General features: G+C 37.2%; 1 protein-coding gene and 1 long non-coding RNA gene across 5 annotated transcripts in view; both read left to right on the forward strand.

The window, feature by feature from the left end:
• Positions 1-14205, forward strand: part of SASH1 (SAM and SH3 domain containing 1) — a 540193-nt gene that overhangs the window by 100905 nt on the left and 425083 nt on the right. The window lies entirely within an intron of this gene.
• The window catches only part of LOC127481688 (uncharacterized), a 48138-nt gene that overhangs the window by 1849 nt on the left and 32084 nt on the right, over positions 1-14205 (forward strand). Inside the window, exon 2 of the long non-coding RNA XR_007908289.1 lies at positions 6181-6269. This is a non-coding gene — a long non-coding RNA (uncharacterized LOC127481688). The remainder of the gene's footprint in view (positions 1-6180; positions 6270-14205) is intronic.

The raw sequence follows: 14205 nt of genomic DNA on the forward strand, positions 1-14205 counted from the left end.
ATAGGAATATATGGAAAGCCAGGCCCAGATTATTTTAACCAGTGTCATTGCATAACAAAAAATTATGATCTGCCACCCTGTCTTTTTTGTGATTCTTTTCTTAGCCTTGAGCTTTATGAAAAACATTTATTTGAATTTCATTTTATGTTACCATCCAAATAGCACAGTGGCTGAATGTCAGACTAGAGTGAAATATGCCCTCTGCTACTATGGGCTTTCACACAGGCTTTTTATTTGTCCTGTTATTGCAGAGTACCTCTTGTTTCTGAGCTCTCATAGTGAAATCTGCTACAATTCTCTCTGACTGTCTTGGATGTTTATGGATTGCTGCTGTAAGAAGTAGAAAAGTTTGCATTATTTCACAAGCATAACCCTTAAGGTAGAGTAATGGAAGAGGCAAGATAACTCCTTTGCTATTGTAATGGCACAAGCAGCATTAGATTTCTCATTGCACTTGCTGATGGTCACCAGAAAATGCTAGGTTTTTATAGGAATTAGTAGCCAGTGGGACAGGACTAACGGAAAACATCCTTTAAAACAGAGGGAAGAAAGAGAGATAACTTTCCATTGTGATGGAAATCACAGCCTTCCTGGGAGTCATTGGCAGTTACTGCAAATAAAACTGGTGGGCAGGAGCTGTACTGACTTATGGCCAGTCAGAATGTGAAAGTGTTTTGTTGTATTTTCATTTTGATAAGGTTGCAGAGACTTTGCCAGCATCCATCAGCTATGTTGTAAGGGGAAATGGAGCTTAGCATTTGTGCAGATACACTGTGTTTTCATTGCAAGAATAATGTAGTTTTGCAGATGCTTCCTTGTGATGGCCCTTTCTTTCAAACTTGCATGGTGACGATCTCTAAGTATTATTAACTCAGTTGTTTATTTCTTATATCTGTGTAACTACCTGATTACATAATCTAGCTTTCAGTTTACGAAGCCAGGTGACTCAGTGGCAATGTCCTTCTGGGGTTTTTGTTCCCTTTCCGTGGAAGTATCTTGGAAAGGACAACATGGGAAGGGAAAACTCACAAGGAAGTGGCTGTATGTTCAGAAAAAAATAAGTATCTGTCATACTAAGTCATACTCTATGTACTTATATATTTTGCCTTTTTTTACAAAGTAAATGTTATATGCAGGGGTTTTAACCTTTGAAAAAAAAACATTAAAAATGCAAACAGACTGAAACAGCAATGTGTAACATAAGGGCTCTTCTACAGTAGGAAAGATCAGATACTATTATCATTCAAGAGAAAACCCCTAGTATTTTAACTTCTCTGTCTACAAGAGTTAGAACTGTTAAATGTATGGGTGACCAGCTTCAATCATTCACCACATATGAGTAAGGAAATCTTTTTTTTTTTTTACAAAATATCTACCTCTTTCAGTGGCTATTCATATATATGTATATACATATATATATATAAACGCATAAAAATGTCACAGGGTAATAAGATAGCTAAAAGCTGTATATATAGGGATTATAAAAGAAAAAAAAAGGAACACAAAGGATACAAAACAGGAGGTGGTATATTAGAAAGGACTTTAGAGATGCGGAAAACAGAAACCCCAATTATACAATTATTCCTTAAAAGAAGGTCTATCTCCCCAGAATTGCATCTTTGTTCTCCATATTAAATTCTAAAATCTTGAATTACTTGTATATTTTGATAAACACTTGACAGTTCCTCCTCTGTGTCCAAACTAGTATTATTTTGATGGACTTAAGTAAGAGGCTGTGGTAAAGAGAGACCTTGCAAGAAAATGGAATTTACTTGTGAATATTCTGTTCTATCTTTTTACGTAGTAGTTGTCCACAAATCTAATGAAAAAAAAAGGCATAACAGATGCCTGGAAAAAAGTACACTTCAATGTAATAAACTACAATACAGTAGTTATTGGTAACATTAGGTCCATTGCTTTAAAAGTTTTAGCAAAAACAATATATCTAAAGACAGACATTCAAACAAATTTGTATACCAAATTTTCTCTGATGTACATGCTTTTTCAGAAGGTATTTATACCTTGGAAAAGGGATGTAACTATATGTTTTGAGGAGATGCTCTTTAGAAGGCTCTGTCCCAAATTCTATAAGACACGTAATAGTGTACTACACTTTAAGTATTAGAACTGACTTCTGAGTATTCAGAACAGTAGCAAAAGATTACTCCTTTGTGGGCTCCCAGAGATGAAAATGAAACTGGTTATATTTTTTTTTTAATTTCCATTTCATGTTTTCATTTCACATCAGATAAATGTTAACAAAATCTTTGTTAGTTAAAAAAAGAAAACCCCAGTTTTTTTATTCGGAGGCACGAAGAAAAGGCATATGGATATGTTGGTAAAGCATATGGAGACCCTTATGTAAAGACAAAATAAAAGCAAAATGAAGTTACTGACTGGCCCCCCGAGGTGCAGCACATAAGAGCATTTGGTGGAATGCTGCCAATTCTCTTTTCTTCTGAAGAACAAAAGTTCCTTTATATGCTAAACAAGTAAAAACAATGCAGACAGTATACATCTGGTAGCAGCAGTGTGTTGCACACTACTTGAATCTTCATTTTTATACTGGTTATTTTCACTCAGTGCTCAGAAAGTAGTGAGCTTAAGTTCATGGCAAATACTATATTACAGTAGTTGGTTTATTCCACCCAAGTGCAATGCACTTTTTTCTTGGGTTGTGCATCAGCAATATACAAAGATTGCTACTGTAGGAACCTCCTTTCTGTTAACAAAGATCTTTACCCTGAAATTATGTTTTCTCACTGCAGTAATTTAAATACATTTGGAAATAAACCTTCACTGGATGAGTCCAGAAACATAGTTCAATGCACGTACTCTAAATTTTAAGCAAATTTTTTGTTATTTTTTCTCCTTTAGTAATGGTTCATGTCTTCATTTATGGCAGCCATTTAGACACACCAGCTGTGCAAAGTAAACATGTACTTAAAAAAATTAAAACATTTATCTTTTATTGAAATAGTATCTATTAATAGCTTGCTCTGAATGTATTTGAATCAACCCCTGAGTTCTGCTATAACTGACATACACTGTCATTACTAAATTAAACATGCTAGAACTGTTGTGGCATATCCATACACTCAGAATACATTTTCACACTTTTCATGTTTTCCAAAGCAGGGCCAACATTGCTGTGGGCAGACTGCCTATTAGAAACAGTCTCCAGTGTATACTAACCCCTGACCTGTGGCAGGAAATTATTAGGGAGCACAGTGATCATCACAGCCCAAAAGCATTAATTCTAGTGAATTAATAGTAGAGACCACTAAGGCTTAGTACCCAGGAACATTCCATAGCACGGTAAAATTTACTACTGTAGGTGTAACCAAGTAGTACTTCTAGGCTACTGCTGTCTCTATTTTGAGTTATTTTTAGAGAATATTGGTCAGATAGAGAATGTTGCTTGGATAAAGAGACGTCCTCACTGTTGTCCCTTTTCAGAGCACACACACGGACTAGAACTCATGTATCACTGTGCACATGGGGTTTTTTAAAAAATTAACATCTTTGGAGATTTTGAGCTATGAGAGCTTTCCAACATTACTTTCTATGAGGTGGCCAATGAATTGTGTTTGAATTTTTAAAGAATTTTGAAAGAGTTGAGTACTCAGCAACAATTAATAAAGATGACTTGAAATTTCGGGTTCTTTTCTCAATAACAGTCCCCATTCTTATGCTATCTTTTTATGATATCCTTAAAATTATTAATTGAAAAAAAACCCCATAAGAATTAGCAATTTGCAAATTCATGGTTTATTTCTTCCAAAAGAGTAGAAGCTACACCCCCAGCTCCCAGTGTATAACTGAGTTTAAGTTCTGATATGTGAAAAATGTTTTCTGGAAAGCTGAACAGTTGCCATATTTTTCTACACTCAGATATTATGTCTTAAAGTATATCCTTAAATTGCAGAGCCCAGTAAAGTAGAGGCATGCATGAACAGAACAGGAGCAGAGAGAAGAGGGTAGTAGACCCTGAAGGGGAACTTCATACCAGAAACAGTATCACTCTGAGTTGTAGCTGAGGCAGGCACAGTGTCTGTAAGGGCACTGAGACCTCCACAGCACCATTTCTACATCAACTGCAAACTGTTTTCTCCTGGTCTAGGATGATACCTGCAGGCTTGAAGGATGACACTGACCTTCCTTTCTGTCTGTGACCACACACACCAGAGAGGGAAGCTCATACATCTGCTCTGATCTTGGGAGACTGCTGTACCGTACTGCAGCTCTGTGTGCTTCCTAGTGTAGCCCTGTGTTGAAGCAAGTCCTGCTAGAAGGCTTCTTGTCTTTCCTTCCCACAGTTGGAGAGGACTTGCGCAGCCCATCTCCTCTTATGTGGCCAGAAGTAATTGCTGTGGACACCTCTATTGTGCGGGCCCTTGAAGAGAAAGTTGGTCTCTGCCCATAATGTGTCTCACACTTTTGTAGTGCCTCCATTTTGGTTCTAGAGAAGATCTATAGATTATATTGTTAAGCATAATTCATTAGGAAGGCAGTTTACCATAGACTCATAAAATCAGCTGGGTTGGAAGGGATGTCTAAGATCATCAAGTCCAACCCTTGATCCATTACTGCTGTGATTACTAGACCATGGCACTAAGTGCCACATCCAGTCTCATCTTAAAAACCTCCAGGGACAGAGAATCCACCACCTCCCTGGGCAGCCCATTCCAATGCCTTAGTACCCTCTCTGTAAACAATTTCTTCCTAATATCTAACCTAAACCTCCCCTGGCGGAGCTTAAGACCATTCCCTCTTGTCTTACTGAGACCAACCCCCACCTGGCTACAACTTCCTTTCAGGTAGTTGTAGAGAGTGATGAGGTCTCCCCTGAGCCTCCTCTTCTCCAGGCTGAACAATCTCAGCTCCCTCAGCCTCTCCTCATAGGACTTGTGCTCAAGTCCCTTCACCAGCCTTATTGCTCTTCTCTGGACCTGCTCCAGCACCTCAATATCCTTCCTGAACTGAGGGGCTCAGAACTGGACACAGTACTTGAAGTGTGGCCTCACCAGCGATGAGTACAGGGGAAGAATCACTTCCCTGGGCCTGTTGGCCACACTGTTCCTGATACAGGCCAGGATAAGTGTGTCCAGGTGTAAGTGTGGAAAAAATATACAAGCAATGCTTGGCCCCAAGCTGTGACTGAAAAGCAATTGGGCAATGCGTGCTACATGTCATAATCTGTTTTGCAATTTGTTGGATGTAATTCCTCTGATGTGGAGAATTCATCTTCTACTTCCACCTCAGCTTTTTTAAATGGCAATAGAATTTAAATTGAAAACAGTTTCTCGGACAGCCTTAGCATTCCTTAAATGCTAAAGAGATTTCTACTATTTACTGTAAATGGAGTAGAAAAAAAAATCTTAAAAAGCTATGTCCTGTTTTATGTCGGTCATTTTAGCAATTTGTGGAGATTGAATTCAAAATTCATAAATTATTTTTATTTTCATTGCCTATCAATTGCACCAAATGGAGTTGCTTTTTTTTTGCCCTGTGAGTGTTCTTAAATGTCAGACTGATAGCAACCAAGTGCAGAATATCTTGTCTTAGAAGGTTGTACTAAAAAACTTCAGAATGAAATGTTGATAACACATATAGTCTTGAGAATGAAATACTACTGCAGATAGAAAAAGTTCTTAATTTTCTTCCCCACTTCCTGATTTGATCATGTTGATAAGGGTCTGTGTTATAATCCTGTATTAGAAGATTAAAATATTCTGGGGACTTTATGCAGAGTGTCCCTGCAAGGAACAGACCATCTTTTCAGACACACCTATGCAATGTGGGGTTTGAGATGGAGGCTGTGATGGGCAGGAGAAGATCAAGAAAAGGTTGCTAAACACAAGTTTAGCGGCCATTCTACAGAGAGTCTAGGAATGGGAGAAACCAAGGGGCTGTTGTTCTGCAAAAGAGTTAAAGAAGGAAGAAAACTCTCATCCTGGCTTTATTACTATCAAGTATTTCTGCTAATAAATGTTTTTGTCTCATGGCAGTATAAATATGCTACATTATTAAAATGCACATAAGAGAAAAACAGAAAACTGGAAATTACAAGACTGTCTATGCATGAAGGCAATTTTCCAGAAGACTTACATTGCTAATACATTCAAATCTTTCTAAAATGATGCTGAATTTTATTTTTTTAAACTTCTACCTATTCAGATTACTACAGTGATATGATAAAAGAATGAAGACTATTTCAGTGCCTGATGTTATCCCAAGCAGGGGTAGCAGCAGTGTTTCCTCTACAGGTATATAAAGTATTTCTTAGAATCATAGAATCATAGAATCAGCCGGGTTGGAAAAGACCTCTGAGATCATCAAGTCCAACCCCTGATCCACTACCACTGTGGTTACTAGATCCTTGTAAGGCTTTGAGCCTCCAGTAAGTTTTGCCATAGGTTTAGTGAACAAAACCTTCCTGTTTCTGTAGGTACAAGATGACTATGTCAATTGGAAGGCACATGCTGTCACAGTATAGAGCTCCTTTTACTGAACACTCAGAAGCTCTGTCTGAGTCCTAACCCATTGACCCAAATCCTTGTTTTGAAACTTCCCTCATGGGGAAGGTAATACAAGTAGTTTACAGTGTTATTTCTTTCTTTGGAGTCAGTAGCATATGATGGTGGTGAAGGCTCTCCGCTTGTTAGTCCTCTGTGACAGTAGGTAGTTTAGGAATTTGGCTGTGTTAGGCCCCCAAACTATTGCTGGTTCCTCAAAGATGGTTTGGTTGTGCATACATCATCTTCAGATTTTAATGCATCTCTTTTGTGCTTGTTATGGGAGAAGAATTTTACTATTTACACAGCACTTGATGGGTTCCAGGTATAGAGGGGCTTTTTTCTGACAGTTTGATAAAACTACCAGAATTTATCACTCGTATATATTAAGTTTATTAGAATGTTTGGTTCTACAAATGCTCCTCAGACTATTTCCCAGTCTCCTGAATGTGACCTACAGGTATCAGTTGGGTGGTTTTATGTAGTGGAGGTTTAATATTGAAATAAAAAAGAACAGCAGATTAAAGGAAAAGAAATTTGAAATTGGCAAAAGGTAGCCATTTATTGTTGAAGTACAGGATCACCTGGAACAGCTGACATCTCGCACCCAGTAGCACCATGTTCTGCCAGCATTGCATGTTATACAGAAGCATTTTGAAAGGCTCAGACTAATTCTCTACATAAACAGGATATTCACTGTCAGTATTACTAAAGTAGAACATCTCGGTTACAATTTTTTGTCCTCTTTCACTAACCTCTACTATGGTTTTGGTGGTTTTTCTGGTTATTTTTAATATTTTCAGCAATAATAATTGCACCTAACTTAAGGTAAGAAAAGGTGTACTGAGATAATGGGGAAATACTGGTTTAGATTTTTTTTAAAATTTTAATCATGTATGCCTTTTTTTCTTCCTTCTTCAAAACAGAGACAATAATTTCCATGCTGAATTGCTTTTTTTTTTGTACTAAATAATTTAAAGTATACTTTAATAATGACTTCAGATCTCGACAATTTCATTAGTAATGGAAGGGCAGGTTTGGGAAAATAGGTTTGCCTTCAAAAATCAAAAGCTCGATTTTAATAAGAATTAAAATAAGAAAGCTTCATGAAAGTGAACTGTGATAGATCTTCATTGGTGTACATGTGGAAACCTGCTCATATCAGTGGTTCATAGACTGTGAATGGTCCCATGTGTTCTCGTAACTTGAGGTCTTCATCTTCCAGAGTGGTGGTATCTTTAATTTCTGTTGTTGGGTGCATAAGTATGTGCAGAGATGCAAGGGAATAAATATTCAGTGTGTAATTTCCTCTTCCTTTCAAGGAAACTGATCTTTTTATCTCCAGGTGATTTCTGAATTTCTCTTTCTGTTTATCAAGATATAGTGCGTTGGTTTTCCCTTTCAGAAAGACTCAGACATATATGCCCCAATTTTACAGTGTTACTTCTCAGAATGGAAGTTGTGTTTAGCACCTCTAATTTACTACATAGCACATTCGGAAGAGATTTGCATGTGTTTAGTAAAACGCACAGCATTTTTCAAGGCTATTATTCCCAGGCTATCAAAATTATTTTTTACAGGCAGAATTGCAGCTGATTTAACATTCAGAAGTATCAAAATACCAAGGGGGTTAAAAAAAGAAAGTTTTAAGCATAAGAGTAATTTTACAGAGCTAAGATGAGCCAAAACTTAGTCACACTAAATACCCTTAAAAAGCTGAAGACTAGTGTTCTCTGCCTTCCTGCAGCCTTCACATAGATGTGGCCAGGTATTATGAAGCACATCCCTATGAATGAAAAGTTGTCACATCCTCCGGCTGTGTAGTGCTCCCACTTACAAAGCTTCAGCAAGGTGAACAAGATTTGCTAACTTTAACAAATTGAAGGGAGCTTGGGAGGAAGATTAGTAATAAAATTAATTAAGATATTTATAGCTCTGTCTTACCACTAACATGATCATATATGTATTCTATGCCTCTGACTGTGCAGAGTAAATATCCTCACAAGAGGATATTTACTTCAGGAATGTGTGATAAACCATGTGTTTGTAAATTTTTGGAAGTATTAGTTTTTTGTGAAAAAAATGATACTGCATAATTTAAAATGAAAGCAATGCATGTTACATAGAAAAATGTCATTATCAAAGAGATGAGAATTATACTTTGTTGTTAGTTTACTGTTGATTTTAAAAGGAATTATAATAATCTAAGCAATATGGAAATCCATAACCTTCTGCCGTAAAACAGCTGCAATTTCATAACTAGTAAAAATTATGCATATTTTTTATTTTTCAGATTAACTACTGGGTTTGTTTATTGTCAGAGCTGCTGTTACAAGATAATATACAAGTATTAAGTTTAGCTTTTTAGAACTCACTCTCCTATTGCTACTGTTGTTACTTATCTTTTCCAGCCTCCTCCACTCCCTTATCTTACTGCCATAATTCCTGCACCATCTCCAAAGACCTTTTTCCAAACAGGCTTAAGTCTGTTGTTGACATTGGTGTGAGTATACTGTTAAGAATGTGATAGAATGATGATCCTGGGCCTTTGCAGTGGGGAAAGGTTATGAAGGATTAAATGTTTCATACTGAAGAATGTTTTAATTCCTATTTTTAAACATTTTTCTGAATCCTTACCTTTCAATGCTTATACCCTGATTACACATTTTTTATGTGTTCTCTGTTATTAACTCTGAGAGGGAGGTTGCTTATCTGACTGTTTATTGTTCAGTAAGGAGTGTTGTTTTCCAAACAAGAGAACAACACGTGTTTCATGACAGGATGCTGATTTCAGAGCACAGGGTTTTCTGTAGCTCTTTCAAGGAACCAAAGTTTATCCTTTAGTTACGTGCACCACAGAGTGAAAGGCTGCACTAACTGCCTATAACCTCAGCCTCCCAGGTCCTCTAGTGACATAAATGTGCTGTCTGCACAGGGTATTAACTCTAGATCGTGTTCGGAAGCTTCGTGTTATATCATCCTGTGAAAAACAAGCAGCTGATGCTGAGTAATAAACACCTTATTCCCACTTCACAAAGGAGCGAAGTGGGAGTTCTCTGTTTTCTTCCCTTCTCTCACTGCAGCTGCTCCCCTTCTCCTCCATTTCAGACTGTGAAGATATATCTCCTCAAGTGCTGATATTAGAATACTTGACCAGAGATTTCAGGTTGCTTCCATTTGTCTCTATTGATGTAGATTAAATTAATTTTGAATCATGAGTTATTATGCAGCCTTTTCTACCTGTCTTTAGAAAGAATCCTTAACTGTCCATAATTATTGTTTTTTACAAGCTTTTTTTTCGTTGTTTAAAAATAGAAAATCCATTACTAAGAGAAGAAGAAATCTCACTTTTTCCTGTCTGGTTTCCTAATAATGATAGGTTGTGGAAAAAGGATGTTTATATTTACAGCTGGAATGAACTGCATGATCACATGAAGAATTTGCAGGGGCTTGCTGAGGATAATTCAGAAAGGAGGAAGTGAGATGCAGACCATAAGTGCTAAACCCTGTGTGTAATTAAAAAATCCTCAGCACATTCTTATGAACTCTGACTACTCATCTGTGCTGCATGTTTGTCCTTAAATGCCCAATCCAGTGAGATATTGACCATGATGCTTGCAGGGTATGGTTTGCACTGATATTAGTAGGAACTGAGGGCATATGTCACCTTGCATGAACATATGCTCAGAGGGTTAACATCAGTTACCTCCCACCACGTGAGTGCCAGCTTTGATCCATCGCAATTCAGTTTGCCAGATGTGTCCTGGCTCAGATGTCTGTGCTCAGCCAGTATTGTTCACCAAGTGGGTGAGTGTCCTATATCACTTCTGTGCCCCTTTGTATACCTGGGAGCCTACTGGACCGAGTACAGCTCAATGGTGACATCCCTCAGGATTTTGTGGGTGGGTCTCTGTGTGTGAGTGGTGATGATGTATTTACTTGTTAAAAAGAAGACAACTGGTCAGAGGAAAGAAAATATGACGCTTAATTCTTCTGGAGGAACTTCAGGCTGAGGGACTGTTTTATTCAACTCTGTTTAAAAGTGCTCAAAATGTAATTACAGCACCTCATTGGTTATCATGACAAAAAAATACACAGGGGGAATTTTACTGAAGGCAGAGACAGCACCAGCATGTCTGGCAATTATATTGCCATTTTAAAAAATGATCTAAACTTCTGCTTTTAGTCATCATCTTTAGCAAAGTTGTTTGTTGGGGGGTAGTGGGGTGGTAGTGTTTGTGTTTACCTTACTTCCCCTTCACTTTCCACGTTGTAATGGAAATGCAGGATGCCTGTGTGCAATCTTTCACCTCTGACAGCATGTGCTGCATACTGCACGCAGCTGTCATGGAAATGACAAGTCTGGTGCACCAGGATAATTGGGTACTTGAAGAAGATTCATAAGGCAATATGCTACACAGTACTTTGTTGTGCCCTGGGGCAAGGGGAAAAAGAGGGGAGGGTACCAGGCAGAGTAGGGACTATATTTGTGAGAAATTATAATGTGATTTTGTTTGCTTATGAAGTGGTTTCCCTCATGCCCACTCACCCCACAGAATTACGTTAAGGGTTTCAGAGTTTGTTTGTACTGTGTAGGAAATTGGGTTCCATTTTATAAGTAACAGAATTGAAATATCCCAGAGGAGTGAAGGAGATCAGTGTCATCATAACACTTTGGCTCTCCACGAGAAGTAGTTTGGTGTCAAACCACACTATAATCCCACCATATGACAGCTTGTTATTAAGAAACAACAAGAACTGACTTTATTACTGTAGACTATAGCTTGCATATCTGCAAATTAGCATCTTTTCTTCCATTGTGACAGATTCTGTCTGTTTTTCTGGCATCTGTCATGAGGTGTTAAAGGGGAGCATATTTTTAGAGTCTAATGTGATAACAATTAACCTCTGATCTCTTTCTGTTACATCTCCTTTTTCATTATTGTTGAAGTTATTTGTCTTGAAGATGAAATGCTTGGAGACCATGTATTTATGCACACTGATACCAGTAGTCTGTGTAATGCACTATTAGATGTTTAACAGATTACTCATTATTATTTTTATGATGGTTTATCTCCAACAAAAGGAGAGAAAGCGTTGGTCATCAATAAAAGCAGGAACCTAGGATTCACATTTTCCATCTGAATCTGATTTGTTTCTGCGTCCTTGAACAAGTCATTTAATCTCTTGGTATGATGAAAATAATAGCCATGGTACCTCACCAGCATGTTGAGAAACCTAATTAATTACTGTTTGTATAGCACTTGGGTACCAGCACATGACTTGTGGCAGAAATATGAAGCGCTAGAAGTAATAGGTTTGAAAATTAAAAAAATACCAATTTGTTTTTGTCTAGAGAGTTTCTTGTGGTATCATACAAACAGAGTTTTCATAAAAAAATTAAAAAATGAATCTATAATTTAACTTATGCTGCAGATAATATAGATAATGATACCAGCATAGCACAATACCAGCAGTTGTAAACAAGAGCTGACTTGCAGTTATGTAGAGAAAGGTCATGTGCCTGAAAGCTTTTCCAGCTTCACCAATTTTGACTATTACAGAAAATGAAACATGTATCAAGGCATCCTTATCTTATTAAGAATAATGGAGTTGACACAGGTCACAGAGGAGTGCTGAAAGAAGCACTCCTTAACTGTCTAAGTGGTGAATTAGGCCAAGCTTGCTTTTCATATATCTTTCTATATTTTTTACAAAGAACTTTGTAAAATTAGCGTTTATTGTTTTGTACATATCGCCCTTTGGGAGTTCAAGTTTTTGGATACCCTTTGAGGAAACTAATTTGCCCAGTTTTTAATTTTGCGGTAACATATTAAAAAAAAAAGTAAGCTAGAAGCAAGAATACTGTCTTTACATAGTCTCTATTTCTGGCAGACTGTGTATTTAGAGTGTGATTGGTCTTTCTCTGAACAGATGCCTCCCTTCAGTCCCTCTCATTTCTCTCACTAGAAAAACATCTGAGCTTTTTCACTGTACCCCTTTCCAAAGATGCCTGTGTATTTTAATAATCCAAGGATCAGTGTCTTAGAACAGTCTGGTTCCTATTGTCTTTAGTGAAACTTCCAGGCAGTGTCCTCTGTGGGAGATAATAGTTCTTCATGCTCTTGAAAGGTTTGTGCTGCCTTGCACTGTATTGTTATTTCAGTAATTGTGTTAGAAATTTATAAGTTGAGGCAGAATACAAGTGGAAGTCATGAATTATTTAGCTGCTGAGTTGCTGTGTTATCTTTGCATTTTGATGACTTCTGATTAAAACATTTTTATTTTTTGAGTATTGAAGGGGATAACCTTTTACTAGACTGCACTTTATGGATGTTACTAGCATTAGTAGCTCCCTCAGATAACTCATAATGTGTATGCAAATCCTAAATACATAGGATCTCTGATCAACAGTGGATTCTCTTGGACAAATTTTTCTGAGAATGGAATGTAATTTGTTTTCACTCCTCTGAGAATTCCAGACTTATAATTATCTCTTTGGATGTTATTTTGATTGCAGTGATGAAGTACACAGGGTTACTTTTGTGATGAAGTACCTTGGAAATCTGTAATACCCAATTTATTATTTGTCAGCACTGAGATTATTCCAGCTATACTGTGTGGTGGTACACCTCTGTCTTCTGGCTTTTGAAGGCACATAATGCAGGAAAATTTCACTGCCCAGCTGATAGTCCCATCTGGACATCTGGAAAGCTCTGAGGCTGTTTTATTTATTACTGGGGTTTTTGTGGGTTTTGTTTGTGGGTTTGTTTTTTGGTTTTTTTTTGCTTGCTTGTTTAATTCAGTGTTCCTTTTTTAAATACAGAAAGATTCAACCTTAGGAACACTTAGAAATAAACTATTTCGTTTTGTCATAAGAAGATGAGTGCTAGCACAAATTAAATGTATTGTGTAGAACTTTATTCTTGATGTGTTACAGATGAAAAAAAGTCAAGTAAAGAATTAAAATTGTAGCAAATCAGACACAAGTCCATCAAACTATTTTGTATGCTGTGAACTAAGGAGTAAGCTTCAGAAAGTATCATTTGTCCTCTGAGGGCTTTTAAGGTTTTTTGTTCTTAGCCCATTGGATTTAGTTCATTTTAAAGACTCTTCCATGGGATTGTATCCATGAAACTGAAAGATCATTTTACTCTATATTGTACAAAATGTTAACCTGGGACTAAGCTTAATTCATTTTGGGAATTTGCTGCATTTGTGATGACAGCAGGCAGATAACCAAAGTCATTGACAAAAACGGATAAAGACAGTAGCCTGGATTTCTAGCTGCTCAAAATTGCTTGGCTGCAGATCCCGATTCTCATGAAATCTGTGCCGATGTGGTCCTAGTAGTCTTTTTTTTGAGTCTGTGTATAAATTGATTACAATACTTAGTAAAACAGACTCCTGACCATATTATTTCCTTTAACATATCTGTTGTATTGGGTGATAGATAAAATTTAGGCATGCCAGGTGGGACATTCTGCCTACAATCTGTCCGTATTGACCTGCCAAAAAGGCAGGTTGTTGCATCTCAGTATTATTTAAAGCAATAAAACTGAGCCTTTTGAAGCTATTGGGGTGTGAGTGCATATACTTGGAAGAGTGAAGACATGCAGTAGGTGGGGTAACTTCTACATTTTAAATCTCATTTACAAGAAACATGCACCTTCCTCAAGTGAATTTA

Source organism: Manacus candei, unplaced genomic scaffold (genome assembly GCF_025592945.1).
Source record: "Manacus candei isolate 608988 ecotype Guabito, Panama unplaced genomic scaffold, ASM2559294v1 h1tg000081l, whole genome shotgun sequence".
Taxonomy (NCBI): Eukaryota; Metazoa; Chordata; class Aves; order Passeriformes; family Pipridae; genus Manacus; species Manacus candei.